This window comes from Pongo abelii, chromosome 1 (genome assembly GCF_028885655.2).
Source record: "Pongo abelii isolate AG06213 chromosome 1, NHGRI_mPonAbe1-v2.0_pri, whole genome shotgun sequence".
NCBI classification, from domain to species: domain Eukaryota; kingdom Metazoa; phylum Chordata; class Mammalia; order Primates; family Hominidae; genus Pongo; species Pongo abelii.
In genome coordinates this window covers 27,148,156-27,164,913 of record NC_071985.2, presented here as the reverse complement: position 1 = coordinate 27,164,913, position 16,758 = coordinate 27,148,156, and the positions used below count along the sequence as shown (strand labels likewise).

General features: G+C 38.3%; 1 pseudogene; it reads right to left on the bottom strand.

Annotated features, from left to right (window-relative positions):
- Positions 1-14,650: 14,650 nt before the first annotated feature.
- LOC100452767 (glutamyl-tRNA(Gln) amidotransferase subunit A, mitochondrial-like) lies at positions 14,651-16,397 on the bottom strand (annotated as a pseudogene).
- Positions 16,398-16,758: the final 361 nt, after the last annotated feature.

The window sequence follows — 16,758 nt, the reverse complement described above, 5'->3', positions numbered from 1 at the left end:
CAAAGCACCCTATTCCAAAGCTCTCTCCCCTAGTGTTGGGAACCTGCTCTTTCCATCCACAGCTCAAGGCAGGAGACAACAACCATTTTGTCTGTATGGTAGGAACAAGAGAACACAAATACCATGCAGACAATGACCAAAGTGGCACACACTGAAAGAGTTGCACCTTCTAGGAGCTCAGCAGGAAGCCCAGCAGCTCATGCTAAGTTTGTGTTCCAGCAGTCAACATGGGAGGAGAACATAGGTCAGAAAACAAAGGGATGAGGATAGGACATTTAGAAAAGCCAGCCTGGGCAGGATAGGCTCTTTAGACAACGCATGTACTTCCAAAGGGAAGGAAGCAATGAAGCCCTTCATCTGACCCCAAGAGAGATATCAATTTCTTTTCTTATTCTTCCAGTTTTATGACCCTCCCCCCATCAACACCCCAAGAACTTCTTAGAGACCAACACCCTCCTCCCAATCTCAACGCAGGACTTCTTAGAGACAAACACCTTAGGGGCAGAGATTTAAGTACTTTGTGCACTCTTTTCTCCCTCTAACTCTAAGGAAGAGACATTCTCCCAGATTGAATTGCAAGTCGAGAATACCACTGCATACCCAGGAAACACATCCAAATAGAATATGAAATTGCTGACTGCTCAGAGCCTTGTGCCGCATTAAAAAAAAAAAAAAATCATCTAGAAAAAAAGTTCATTCCTGGTAAGACTCACTGATGTTAGGCTGCCTGTCTTCCACTTGCCCTCAGCACCATCCCCTCTCCATCTCTGTTTATCCTTTCCACTCTGCCGTGTGCCCTGGGAGGTTGACCTGTACAGATGGCATCAAAAGGCCTTTTGGCTCCCAGTTGGGTCCAGCCAATGTGGAACACTACCATAAAATGGGAGGGAGGAGGGGAGAGACGGGTCAGTGTACCCATGGCCTCCCTCCCTGCAGAGTCCTGGCTGATTCTCAATATGGCAGCATCCTGCTCTGATCAGGTTACTCTTGCTACCTAATTCTGTCTCTGAGTCCCAGTAACCACTCCTCTTTTCATCCTTCCAGGCCCCAAAACACACCCTTCCACCCTCTGTTACTTCCTCTGGGGCACTGCACGGTCCCCTGTGGCTTTTCTATACGTAGCCTTCTGATTTTAAAATAGTCCATTTATTAACCTCTTTGAATACTTGCCATCTCCTCACATTCTGCTGTTGAGTTTCTGACTCTACAGTGAAGAAAATAAACTCTCAGAAAAGAACTTTAGCCTGGAGATCCCAGGCCATGCTGCTGAATCAAACTGCAAGGTCATGGCAAGGAGGGCCTGTCCCTAATTGTCACTTCAGGATATTCCAAATACGAAGATAGGAGGGAATACTGGTGTCCATCTTTGTTAGGCATAGAAAACTAGCAAAGATTGGATGTTTATTTTACTTTAATGCAGTATCTGCACAGTAAATGTTTGCAATTCAGAAGCATTTTTCCCCAAATATTTAGGAAACAGCACTTCTCTCTAATAAGTATTTTGAAATTGTTATACAATTTTGTTTCTTTTCTCAGGTTTTTATATTTTCAGGTCATTAAAAAAATCATCCTTGCTTGGCTATGCTACTAAAATCTCAACTGCCCTGTGGGTGTGGCCAGGAAGAAAGACAGTACTTGCCACCAGTCCTGCTGGGCAGTCCAGCCTTGATCCAGAGGTCTGAGAGGGCATGGATGATGTGTTCCAACCCTATTTGTATCACCCTCTAATTGGAATCCTGGTTTGTAGCCCATTCTGAATGAGCCTGCTTTAATTCCCTAAACAGATATCTCCAAATGAGAAACAAAAAAAGAAATTTGTAAAGCAAATGACTGTCAGGTGTTTGGTCCAGTCTGACTTAACCAGACACTTCAAGTACAATTTAAAAAAAAAAAAAAAGAAGAAGAAACATAATTTTGGAGCCAGAAGACCTGGGTTCAAATTCTGGCCAATGTACTTAATATATCTGTCTTGTAGATGCTCAACTGCTCATATTTGTCATCTGTGAAATGGGTATAGTAAAATGTTCTCACCTGCAGAGTGTCATAAAATGTAAATAAGGTAATTTGCGTAAAAGCATATTAAAATCAAATATGCCAGGCAGATTTTATGTTTGTTTTTGTTGTTTTAGAAACAGAGTCTCACTCTGTTGCCTCACCTGTAGAACAGTGGCATGATCATAACTTACTGCAGCTCACACTCACGGGCTCAAGTGATGCTCCCACTTCAGCCTCACAAGTAGCAAGGACTACAGGCATGCACCACCATGCCTGGCTAACTTTTTAAAATTTTTTTGTAGAGATGGGGTCTTGCTAGGTTTCTCAGGCCAATGTTGAACTCCTGGCCTCAAACGATCCTCCCACCTTAGTTTCCCAAAGCTCTCAGATTACAGGCTTGAGCTACTACACCCCACCAGATGTTTGTTTTAACAACAATTTTGAAAAAACAAAATAGTAGAATCTAAGCCATTTTGTCCAAAAGTCATTCACCCAAATATTAATTAAGGGCTTGGCATTGATTCAGAAGATGTATACGGCATAGAGTCAGCCTCTAGAGTTTGCAACATAATTAGGGAAACAAATATAGCTTTAATGATTATTAGAATATTAGCAAGTATATTCTGGTGGCTAAGTTGTGTCATTTAAAAAAGTTCTTTATGACGGTGGTTCGCGGAAGAAAGAGAGCAACATAGATTCATTGCTGTAATGACAGAGGTCTTCACAGAGGAATTTGGAGTGGAATAATAATAGGAGTTAACATTTATTGAGTAATTCTTATCACTTTAAGACATAATTTTGAGCTGTTTATGTATTAATGCATCTAAGCCTCAAACAACCACATGAAATAGTTATTACAATTTTCTCCATCTACAAAGGAGGAAACTAAATTTCAGAAAGTTTAAGTAATGTGTTCATTGTGCACAATTAAGCAAGTGAAAGACCTAAAATTCAAACCTGGACAGTCTGACTCCAGACCTCTGCTTTGACCCTTCCTGATGATGTGGGTGCACTTGGTACACCTGCTAACACATGGCACAAAGGTTCTGCAAACTCTACTGAACAATTTGCCATCTGGCTCCTTCCATCTTGGCTCCTTCTTATCCAGTAACTAAATGAGAACTAGAAAAAGCTGTTCTACTTCCAGTCCACGGGTGACCCGCTAAGTAACCTTGGGAGATTTCATATTTCCTGCCACAGCTTTGTCAGCCTTAAATAATGAATTTCAGAAAATATAATTAAGTACAGTTTATTTGAGTGCAAAGCCTGAGGATGGCCACCCAAGACACCAACTCCAAACAAATGGGGTCAGCATTCCAAAGTGGAGAAGTTAAGGTTTCACTTAAATAGAAATCTTAGCAGGATTACAACATTTTCCATATAAGATCAGTGCATATGCCACAGAAATTTAATTGGTTAAAATTGCTACATTCCAAGGCAGATTACTCTATAACTCCCTGAAGAGGGGTAGCGATCTGAGTGGGTGTCTTAGCTCCAGAACTGTTTGGTCTTAATTATTTAGAGAAAAAAGAAAAGAAAAAGGCAGAAGTTGCAGCTGCAAGCCACATGACTTAGATGGCATAGCCACCTTCCTCTCAAGGCTCAGGATAATTTAAAGCTCCCACCAGGTGCAGTGGCAAATGCTTGTAATCTCAGTACTTTGGGAGGCCAAGGTGGGAGGATCACTTGAGCTCGAGAGTTTGAGACCAGCCTGGGCAACATGGTGAAACCCTGTATCTACTAAAAATACAAAAATTAGCTGGGTGTGGTGGCACGCGCCTGTAATCCCAGCTACTCGCTTGAACTCAGGAGGCGGAGATTGCAGTGAGCTGAGATCGTGCCACTACACTCCAACCTAGCGACAGAGCCAGACTCTGTCACAAAAAAAAAAAAAAAAAGAAAGAAAGAAAAGAAATCTGGTCTCTACAAAAAATACAAAAATTAGCCAGGTGTGGTGGTGTGCACCTGTAGTCCCAGCTACTCAAGAGGCTGAGGTGGGAGGATCTAGGTTGCAGTGAGCCTAGATCATGCCACTGCACTCCAGCCTGGGCAAAAGATTGAGACCCTGTCTCAAAAAAAAAAAAAAAAAAAAGTGAACGTGGTCAATTTTTTCTTTAAATTATAATTTAAAAAGTGTTAAAAATGTAAAGTTCCAACAGCTTTAAGTTTGAATTATTTCAAGTTTGAATTTTTTAATTTCATAGCTTCTTTATCAGTAAATCCAAAATGATACTTCCACAAATGTACCTCTACTATCAGAATAAAAGAAACTGTGAGAATAAATGGGAAAGGCTGCTGAAAAATACAAATGACCTAAAAGAGTAAATTAATTGTCATAATTACTATTTATTTTTTACTGTCTATCTAATCTCATGGCCAGAATGTATATTTCTAACTATCATCTGTAATGACAAAAGGAAAGTGGGCAGAAGCATGTGCCTGGATTGGCATGGTCCAACAACCTCTGCAGGATGAGTTGTTGTGTGTGCAGGTCCTGCAGCAGATGGAACAGCAAGTGTGCACATCTGTATTATTCAGGTGATGTGTGGATACAGAAGAAGGAGAACAGAAATGACTTTTAGAACCAGTCTTGTTTTCTGCTTGTGTTATTTTATACAGGACTACTTAATGTCTCATTTTCAAAATTGTCTGAATATGCATGTCTTTGATGCAAGCAAGACACAGGGCTCCTAAATAAAAGAAGAAATAGGAATATAAGTAAACAGTAATGAGCTGTTTTTCTTTCTTCTTTAAAATATATTATTCTACTCTGGCAGCATAGAGAAGCCCTACGGGAGGATTAAGTAGAATTTTAAAAAGCACTTCCTCTGATTCAGTCCATACTAGCTTCGTGATGACACCTCAGCAAACTCAGTTGAATGAATTTCTGAATGAATAATAAGTGACAGAAATCAATCAGGTATCTCTGCTGCTGCCAAATTTACAATATGACAATGTCACTGACTGGGAGAGAGCTAAGATTGGCCATTGGACCAAGTGTGGGAGGCTTAAAATGCATAATGTGGAAGTTATAGGACAGGAAGAACCTGTCTTGCATTTGATAACCTGAAAAAGGGGATATAATTAATATCTCTTGGGCTTGCCACATCTGGTGAATTAAAGGGAATTTTTACTTGACTATAGAGAATGCAGGAAAAGAACCATAGATGTGACAGAAATATTGGCAAGTATTTATTCATTCATTATTTCACTCATTCATAAATCATTCAGTGATAGTCAAATAACTGACTGTCAAGCAAACGCGGCTAGGTGCTGTGGATTAAAAATGAAAGAAGCGGAGTGCCCGATAAAAGGAGCTCACAATATAGGGACAGAAATAGACATAAGCAAATAAATATAATGTGATGAGTTTATCTTAATTACAGCCATGGGCACAGGGTACTGGGAGAGCCCTTAAGGAGGTGCAGGGAGGCAGAAGGAATGCTTCCCAGAGAAATGACCCTGGAGCTAAGTGTTGAGATGACCAGGTGAGGGGCAGGGAGATTTTGCACCAAGAGGACCTATTTGAGTAAACAACTGAAAATGAGATAGAGAATGGTTTATGCAGGCAACTGCAGACAATTTACTATAGTATAAAATGCAAAGCAGGAAATGGGGCAGAAGAAGCCAGAAAAGGTGGTGAGGCCCAGGCCGCAGCAGGCCTTCTCCAAAGAAGCAGCTTGTTTTTTATCCTTTTGGGTAGAGGTTCTCAAACTTCAGCCTGATTCAGAATTACCTGAAGGGTTTTCTAAGCATGCATCGCTGGGCCCCACCCCACAGAGTTTCTGACCTCCTAGGCCTGGGGTAAGCCCGGGGAATTTGCATTTCTAACGAGTTCTCATGTGATGCGATGATGCTGGTCCTGACAACACCTCGCTCTAGGCAACCAAAAGGGCTTACTGGGTTTCAAGCAAGACATCCATAAGGTAAGTTGTGCCCCTTAGAATCCATGGACTCTCTGGACAGTCTGCATTCTTAAGAGTCAAGGACTGGAGGTGGGGAGGCCAGTTAGGAGGCTGTGCCAGAGGCCCAAATGGAGAAGCAGACAGACAAACCAAACCATAACTTTGTTAGTTAGCAATTCCATATGTTACTCACAAACATTATGGTAGAAAAAATCAATGTGTCATGTTTGCAATGTCTGGTTATTTAATTAGTGCATAAAATGTGAACAATATTAAAAGAAAAAAATATTTAAGAGAAAAGAGGTAGAACTGGAGCTACACACATTTTCTATCAAGAAATGAATTCTACTGATTAAAACCAGAAAATAGAGATTAGTTTCCTACCTTGGATTCTTCATCCCAGTGATAGGGACAGAAGGCAGGGAAATTCTGGGCAGAAGAGGCCAAGTCCTTGGCAAGGGCCCCACCCTCAAGCTGAAAAGCCTAATACCGCCACCCAAAGTGAAAAGTTACATCCCTGTTTTCCTGATCAAATGTTGCCTTTTCCAAAACCACCCATGGCCCACCCTACCCCTGATCCTGTGCCCATAAAACCCCCAGGCTTAGCCAGCAGAGACAGCAGAAGCAGTTGGACGTTGGAGACTACAGTTGGACATTGGAGAGAAGCAGCTTGAATTCAGAGGGATAGCTTGATGGCATAACTTCAGAGAGGAGTCCAGCCAGGGATGGCCAGACACCAGGGGAAGATTACCTTCCCTCTCTATCCCCTTTTCAGCTCCCCTTCCAGCTGAGAGCCACTTTCATCAGCAATAAAATTCCCTGCATTTACCACCTTCAATTCGTTCATGCCACCTCATTCCTCCTGGACACCAGTTAAAATCTCGGGTGCCACAACTGTGGGTGCAAAAGGCTGTCACACTGACCCTCCACTGAGCTGTTAACACTTAAGCCATCTGTGGATGGCAATGCTAAAAGGGCACTGTAACACTTCCTCTGGGGCTTCAGGGGTCATGCACACCCTCCCCTAGATGCTGCAACAGGGCCAGTACAGGGTTGGCTCTTGCCAGTGCCCAAAAGCGCCCACCCCAACTCCTGTACCCACTCATCTGCACTCCCCGTCTCATGAGGGGTGGAGCAGCAAGTGAGTAGAGTTCACCACTGCCAGCGCCCATGCATGCCAGTTCCTACCAATGAAAGGGTCAGGGAAATATCCTGCGTTACCAGTCTGGCCTATTTGATGAGCTAGTAAGTGGTGTCTCATCATCCCCTTTTGGAAAGTAAAAGAATTCCAACTCTGAAAGAAGAAGGACGAGTCAGGGCTTTGGAATTAACAAAGAACATGTAGAAAATAAAAATGGACACTTGGGTGGCATGCCAGACCCCTATTGACCCCAGTAAGCATGGTACCATGTCAAGAGCGAAAAAAAAAAAAAAGAGAGAGATCCAGAGACAACAAAGGAGACATGGGGTTTATTAGGGAGAATTTACATACAAGGATGGTCCAGTGGCAGTGGGCTAAACAGGAAAACCACTACCATTTGTAAAAAGTATACAATTTATATAGCATTTTTACTTAGCACCCTCCATCCAGGAACCTCTACCTAGCAACCTCCATTCAACCTAAAACAAAAAACCTCAATCCTCTGTATGACCTGCATTCTAAGTGATGGGCTGGAGGTTCAGATGCCCTTCATAGATAAAGACTGAATCTCCAAGTTGGCCACTCCTTGATACCTTAGCTCAGGACTTCGAACACACATTCTTCTTAGACCACAGTGTCATTCTCAGGGTATGCTTAAGTTAAATTATTGCTGTCAAGTGTGCCTGCCAGCGGGGGTGGAATGATGGAAGTGGGAATGAGTGAGCTCAGACTCATCAATCCCCCCAGTCTGACATCCAGGTAAAGCCCCACACCTGCAAACCCATCCCCCAAATCACCAAATATTTTCTAGTTGCCTTTCTCCAACCTGAGTTCATCACAATTCCTCTCCTGGAATCTGAAGATCAATGAGAAAGATACAGAGACTAAAAGATGTTCCAGCAAAGTCTCAGAGCAAAAGTTCTTCTGCTAGGAGCCCCAGAATCCAGAGGAGGTCTGGATTCACCTTTCCCTAGGTCATTCAGTAACACCCTGAATTCTGTGTGGCCGCAGTTTCACAAGAGCATGCTTCATCAACCATCTGTAGAGAAGAACCAGTTTGTTTGTTTGTTTTAAATATCCAATCCACCACACATCTGTGCACTTGTAAAATATGATTTAACAATGGATTACTATAACCACAGTCTGATCATGACAAAAAACATCAGAAAAATCTCAATTAAGGGACATTCTACTAACTACGCAACCAGTACTCCTCACAACTGTCAAAGTCAACAAAAACAAGCAAAGTCTCAGAGACTATCACAGCCAAGAGAAGCCTAGGGAGACACAGTAATTAAACGTAACGCAGTACCCTAGATGCAATCCCAGAACAGAAAAAGATCATGGTAAAATTAAGGAAAACTGAACACACTGTGGACTTCAGTTAATAATACGTATCAATACTGGCTCACTAATTGTGATAAATATACCACACTGCTGTTAAAAATAAGGGAAATGGTGTAGGGTATATGGGAACTCACACTATCTTCGCAATTTTTCTGGAAATCTGAAACTGTTCTAAAAAAATTATCTTTAAAAATGAAGTTGCTAGAAAAATAAATTAGAAAAAGCAAGATGAACAAAATATAACCTCTGGATTTATTATATTCAGCAGACATAAAATTACATTTCAATAAATATAAGAATAAACATAACCTAGAGAAAAGAAAAGAATAGCAAAAATTATGCACTTCTTTTATTGAAAGTGTGTATATACGACAATAAGTAATGAATCACTGATATACAATCATAATTTTTGTCATTCTGCAATTGTAACTAAACAAAGAGTGTGAAAGAGTGAGTCCACATACTAAACACTGAAGTGCACACTTTGAAGGAACATCATATTTATCAGTATTAAAGTTCTTAACATAACAAATGAGCATGCTTTGTGCTGGTTAATGTATTTGATCAAGTTTGGATTGATCACAATGCTTCTGGCTTATGATAATGTATACCTAAATTATTTCTGTGTTTCATAACACTGATAGTAGAGAAACCAGTCTTACAGATATATGTTGACAGGAGGATTAGAAGTGATTTTAAAAGGAATTTTAGCAAGCTTAGCATATTTATGTTGGAACTTTATTCAAAATGAAGAAAGCAATATTTTATTTTTGATGTTAATTTTCAATCCATCAGTAACCACTCCAACAATTTTTCCTATAAAGTCATAATGAAATTTAAATTATCTGTCAATGAAAGGAATGGATTTCAGATCAATAAATTTCCTATGTAAGAATTTTTTTTTTTTGAGACAGAGTCTTGCACTGTCACCTGGGCTGGAGTGCAGTGGAGCAATTTTGGCTCACTGCAACCTCTGCCTCCTGGGTTCAAGTGATTCTCCTGCCTCAGCCTCCCGAGTAGCTGGGATTACAGGCACCCGCCACCATGCCCAGCTAATTTTTTGTATTTTTTTAGTAGAGACGGGATTTCACTATGTTGACCAGGCTGGTCTCGAACTCCTGACTTTGTGATCCACCTGCCTCAGACTCCTAAAGAGCTGGGATTACAGGGCGTCCGGCCCCCTATGTAAGAATATTTTTAATAGAAAATAAAAATGCAAAAATTCTGTCAAAATTCATCAAGTGTTTGGTGATAACATTTTACATTTTTGAAATAATCCGGATCATGACTTATTTGATAAATTATGGAACATGTCATAATAATCTTTAAATCTCTGTTCTTCTAAGCTTCTGATTTTGTTCCTGTCCTTTGATCTTATCTGCCACTGACAATTACACTGTACTCCTTCCTTTTATGGAAGTATTAGGATCATTATAATACCAAAGATACCAGACAAACGAGCAGTTCAGATATCCAATTTACCTCTTTAAGAAGATGAGACCTAATACTTTTCTTATCTTGCAGAAGTATTAAGAGCTTATTCTATAAATCAAGCATGCTCAACTTTTCTGCTCTACAATCATTGTGCCTTAATATGCAATGAAAGTCATGTGTAATTCTTCTTCCACATTATCATATAGTAAAGAGAATAATCTAGAATGTCTTGCACTCCACTTTACTTAATTTACAACTTTTACTGTGTCACTTGGCACATTGTTTATTTAGGCTTTTTTCATAGCATGACTTTTGCAATAAAGGAAACAATGCATTGATTTTTTTTCTGGCCCAAGCTCCTTGATCTAGGTAACTACTTCAGAAAATTTTCTTTTCACTGGAAGTGTGACATCAGAGCATACTTCTATACAAAACTTAAACTCTAAAACATACTTGTTAACTTTGTAATCCTTTGCAGATTTATACAGTTCAGAGCTAATCATAATTACCAACAGTAAAGCCAAAAAAATTATTTCTTCAAACCACCATCATGTTCAAGTTGCACATATATAAAAAGAACTGCAAGTTAATAATATCAGTGCATAAGTCAAATTGCAATGAAAAACACTTTGCTAGGTTTATTTGTTCTTTGAGATGGTCTTATGTCATGAGCCATTTCAAAATTACATCAAGCTGTTGTGTCCAAATAGTTACATCTACATGTCAAAGTAGCTTAAGCTATTTTGCTACATATTTATCCTATATTTCCCAGCAAACATCTTTAAAACATCTTTAGCAATTATGTATGATTTTTAGTATTATCAATATGAAGTTCTATTTTATGCATAAAATTTTCAACATCTATTTCTTCCATGTTTTAAATTCAGCACACTCTTTTTTTTCAAATAATTCTTTCGGTTTTGACCTTTTTATGTTTTGTGTTTAAGTGTCAGTTACATTTTGGGAGTTTTACTGTCTCATTAGTTAGCACATCTCTGAAAATGGAATCCACCAATATATTTTAAAAGTTAATACATTATGACCAATTAGAATTTATCCCAGGAGTACAAAGTTGGATAACATTCTAAAAGCACAGTATAAACAAATTAAGAAAAATAATACTAGCTCAACAGATGTAAAAAGGCATTTGACAAATTTCAATATTAATTCCATTAATTCCTGATAAATACTCTCAGCCAACTAAGAATAGATGGGAACTTCCACAACACGAAACAGCGCTACAAAAAGCCTACAGCTAACATCATACGTAATGATGAAAGACGGGCTGAATTACGTCCCATCCTCCAAATTCATATGTTCAAATCCCAACCCAACGGTATCTTAAGATGTACCATGGTTATTTGGAGATATGGTCTTTAAAGATGTAATTGAGGCAAAATGAAGACACATGGCTAAGTACTAATCCAATATGACTGGTGCCCTCATAAGAAGAGGAGAATAGGACACAGAGGGACACAGAGAAAGACCGTGTGAAAAGGCGGCTGTCTGCAAGCCAAGGAGAGAGACCTCAGAGGAAACCAAACTTTCCAGCACCTTGATCGTGGATTCCTAGACTCCAGAACTGTGAGAAAATACATTTCTGTTGTTTAAGCCACCCAGTCTGCAATATTTTGTTATAGCAGCCCTAGCAAACTAATCATCTCATAAGATTAGGAAAAAGATTAATATGTCTTCCCTCATCACTTCTACCTAGAATTGTCCTGGAAGTTATGGCCAGTGCCAAAAGTCAAGACAAAAAATAAAAATTGTTCAGAATGGGAAGGGACAACTAAATATATTTTTGTTTGCAGATGACAAGAATGTCTATGTAGAAAATCTTATGAAATATGTTTAAAAGGTATCAGAATTAGTGAGCAAGTTTAGCAGAGTTGCATTTTATAAAATCAACACATAAAACTATTTTATTTCTCTATACAAGCAACAAAAAACAGAAATCAAAATTTTAAAACACTACTATTTATAGTAGCTTAAAAAATATTAAATACCTGAGGTTAGGTATGACAAAAGGTACACAGACCTGTTCAGTATTAATTACTGAGAGAAATCAACAAAGATCTAGATAAATGGTGAGATATACCATGTTCATGAGCTAGAAGACTCAATACTGTTAAAATGTCATTTCTCCCAAAATTAACCTAGAGAATCAACACAACCCCAAAAGCAAAGACCAGTCAAAATTCCAAAATTCCTTTTTTTGTGGAAATTGAAAAACTGATTCTAAAATTCATATGGAAATGTGAAGGGTCTAGAATAGCAAAAACAACTTTGAAAATAAAGAACATAGTTGGAAGACTAACACAACCCACTTTCAAAGTGTATTATAACACTATAGCAGGAGTTAGCAAATTAAGACCTGCAGACCAAATTCAGCCCATGACCTGTTTTTTACAGTCCCCATGCTAAGAATGGTTTTTATATTTTTAAATGGTTTTTAAAAGAAACACACACTACAGAGGATGTATGTGCCTCACAAAGCCTAAAATATTTACTATCTGACCCATTATGGAAAAAGTTTGCCGACCCTCAAGCTGCAGTAACCAAGACAATGTAGTATTGTCATACAGACACACAAATAGATAAGTGGAGCAGAAGACAGAACCCAAAAATAGACCCACACATATATGGACCACTGATTTTTTTACAAAAGTGCAAAGGCAATTCAGTGGATAAATTATAGTCTTACTATCAAATGGTGCTGAAAGAATTCGATATCCATGTACAAAAAAAGTAAACTTTGGTCTATGCTAAACTTTGCATAATATACAAAAATTAACTCAAAATGTATCATAATCTAAATGTAAAGCCTAAAATTATATAAATTCTAGAAGAAAACATAAAAGAAAATCTTTGTGACCTCGGATTTGTCAAAGATAACCCTTAGATATGACACTAAAGCAAGATCCATGAAGAAAAAATATCGACAAATTGAACTTTAACTAAATTTAAAATGTCTGTTCTCAAAAGTCACTGTTAAAAGATTAAAATACAAGCCAAATGCTAGAAGAAAATTTGCAAATCATATATCTGATAAAGAATTTGCATGTAGAATACACAAAGAACCCTCAAAACTCAATAATCAAAACCTAATATATTTTAAACAGGCGAAATATTTGAACAGACACTTCACTAAAGAAGATATAAACATAGCAAATAAGCACTTGAAATGAGGGTTAACACCATTAGTCATCAAGAAAATGCAAATTAAAACTTCAGGTAAATACCACTACATATCTATCAGAATGACTAAAATTAAAATTACTGGCCATACCAAGTATTGCAAAGATGTGAAAGAAGTGGAACTCTATACTGCTGGCAGGAATGTAAAAATGGCAGAACTACTTTTAAAAACAGTTTGGTAGTTTCTTAAACATATGAACATATACCTATTATGATCATGCCCAGGGGTAGTTCCAAGAGAAATGGAAACATGTGTCCATATAAAGACTTGTGCCCAAATGTTCATAGCAGCTTCATTTGGAGTAGCAATAAACTGGAAGCAAACCAAATAGCTATCATCAGATTAATGAATAAACAAACTGGGATACAACCATACAATGGAACAGTACTCAACAGTGGAAAAGAATTAACTATCGAAAATGCAACAACATGGATAAATCTCAAAATATTTATGCTATGTGAAAGACATCATACCAAAAAAAAAAAAGAAGAAGAAAAAGTACATACTCTGATTCCATTTATATAAAATCCTAGAAAACGAAAACTAATCTATAGTGATAGAAAGCAAATCAGCCTGAGGATAGGGAGAGGGCAGGCAAAAGAGATCAGGAAGAAGGGAAGAGATGCAAGAAAACTTTCGGAATGACAAAGATGTTCATTAGCTTGATTGTGATAATGAGTACCCAATTACATACACACATCAAAACTTATCAAATTTTATGCTTTAAATATGTACATTTAAGTTATACCAACTACACCTCAATAAAGCTGTTTTTAAAAGTAAGGCAAGCTACAATTTTTACTTTGCTTCAAAAAAAATTAAACTAATTTTTTACTTAAAGCAAATAAACAAACAAAAAACAGTGCCATTTAAGCACTGAGTGTTATAGATCACAAAATTTCACTGAGACACAAACATAAAGCAGAGAAAAATCCAATACTACATATCATTTGTTAGCAAATATAAATCATTTGGGGAAACTGGATATTGTACACATCACATTTCACTCTCTACCTTCAGTTCCATCTTGGACATTCTCTGTGTACATTAGTATGCAAAAGACTCCACAGGTCTTGAGGAAGGAAACTTCCTTGACTGGCCCAGGCCCCTTTTCCCTATAACTATTAGTATTCCATAGAAGTAGCATCCATGGGTATACTTTAGAAAACAATTTTATAGACTGTAGGTGTTAGCAGACATCAAGTAAGGGCAATAGGCATAACAAGGAAAAGAGGGATTACTTCCAGCCCTAATATTGTATTAATCTATGACACTCAAAAGTTGGACTACTAAGCTAGACCCAAGTCAAGATCAAAATACATGCTAGAAACACTCTCAGATTATTTTAATTACATTTTAAATGTTATAAAAAGGGGAAGGAAATAAAAAGATATAATAAAGCCCAAAGTCAATAGACAGTTTGACTTTGCTTCTTACAGGTTTTATCATATTCTATCCTTGACAAATTTCTCTATTATCTTAGCTGTGAATTAACCCCTATGCTTTGCAGACTAAGTTAATCCTTCTGTAAATTTCACATCTTTATGGTTCCATGTCTAAGAGGATAACCATCACCAAGTTAAAAATGCAAGCAATAATTTCTTTTTTTTAGAATCTCTAAAAGTCATTTTAATTTGCATGATATATTTCTCTCCACTGTTTTAGAGAGACAGAGGCTAGCTTTTCATTTTCAAGGATTGATGAACAATCATCCATGAGTTCTTGAAGTTGAATAACAGAAAACTGTACTTGTTTTTCAAATCATTTGGCTACTGTAAGAAGCTGCTGGTCACAAAATGCACATTCAGTAAACTACAGTCCTATTGGCAACCCTTGGTTTGAAAGTGCAACAGGAATATTCACTGTTGGCAATCCTGCCATGTTTACAGCCTGTGTGAAACTATCATCCTGGGCACTTCTTGTTGTATTGTCTTCTTTGATGAATTCCAAGTATAGTACTGCCTCACTCAAGGTGGTGGGAGTTAGCAAGACATCTACTCCAGAGTTAAAAGCATTCACAAAATAATTATTGATGAGGTATCTCACCTTCTGTGCTTTGATGAAATAATTTTCATAGTTTTTTTTAACAAGAAAAAGTTTCCTGAGAGAATTCTTCTCCTCACCACATCACTGAATCCTTCTTGTCTGGTTGCAGCATACCTGGCTTCAGTGGACACATCAATGTTACATCTGTGACCATATCGTAGCCCATCAAATCTTGCCATATTTGATGCCACTTCCAGTGTGCACAATAAAAATACATGGTAGCAGACAACTGAATAATTGGTGTGAGGAAGGGATGCTTCAATTACTTTGGCCCTCGCAGACTCAAAGAGGTCAGCAGCTTTGGACCAAAGAGATTGTATTTCACTGATAATTATGGTACAAGATTTTTTTTGGAATTCCTATACATAGTTTGTTTACATCTGCCAAACTGGGAAGTATGAATGGTTTAACAGGATCTTGTACTGTGGTAGAATCCTTGAGGTCATGTCCAGCCAGTACACCCAACACAATTGCTGTATCATCCACACATCTGGTTAAGATACCTGGCAGATCCATCAAATTCACCAGCGGAATGAGACCATGACGGGAAAGTAAGCCATAGCTTGGTTTGAAACCAACAGGTTTAATTTTCCTCAGATCTATATTCCTATACTCCTATTACAGTCCATGACACATGCATTGTAACTATTTGTTAATGTATCTGTCTTCTTTGCTACTGAATGCAGACACTGTCTTATTCAACACTCAATAAATGTCTTTTAAATTGAATTATCATCATAAATAATGTATTAATGGTTTTCCTCAAAACACACACACACGCTCTCTCCCACACACACACAGACAGAGGGAGCAGGATTGGGGAGAGAGAGGGAGAGAGAGACAGTGAGAGAGAGAGAGACAGAGAGAGAAAGAGAAAGAGAGACAGAGAGAGAAAGAGACAGAGAGAGAGAGAAACTTAGGAGGAGCTATAAGAGAAGGTTACAGTTTTAGCTCTTGCCTTTTCATGGATTACAACCTAAGACAGATGATACAGAAAGACATGGATGATCACAGTGAACTTCCATAAGATACACCTGAAAAGGAGGCAGTCAACGAGCAGATAAGATGGTAAATAAACCAAGACTTTTGCCTGCAGCAGTTGAAGCAAAAACCCTAGTACAAAAAAAAATTACATTGGCTCATAGACCTAGAAAATTCAAGAAATGTATCTGACTAAAGGCACAGCTAAACCCAGGGTTTCAGATTATACTGCTTGGATATCTAATACCCATTTGAAGCCTAACATGTCAAAAACCTGAGCTTCTTCTAATCGTCCTCCAAAATCCACTCCCCATTGTGCCTTCTGCATCTCAGGAAATGGCAGCTCCATTGCCTCAGTTATTCAGGCCAGGAACCCTAGAGTCAGTCTTGTTCCCTCTCTTTCTCTGACTCTCCACATCTAATCCTTCATCATACTGCAGGCTCCACCTTCAAAATACATCCTGAATGCAGTCTTCTTACTACATCTCCTAAACCAAATCATCCCTCACCTAAATAATTACAATATCCTTTGCCTTCCTAGAGGCGCTTTTCAACATAGACCAGAAACACAGTTTAAAGTAAGTCAGATCATGTCACCTCTTCGCAAAATCCTCCATTACCTTCTCATCTCTCTCCACATAAAAGCCAAAATCTTTAAAATGGCCTCCAAGGCCCCACGCTATAGGCTTCCCTCCCCTCTCATCATCACC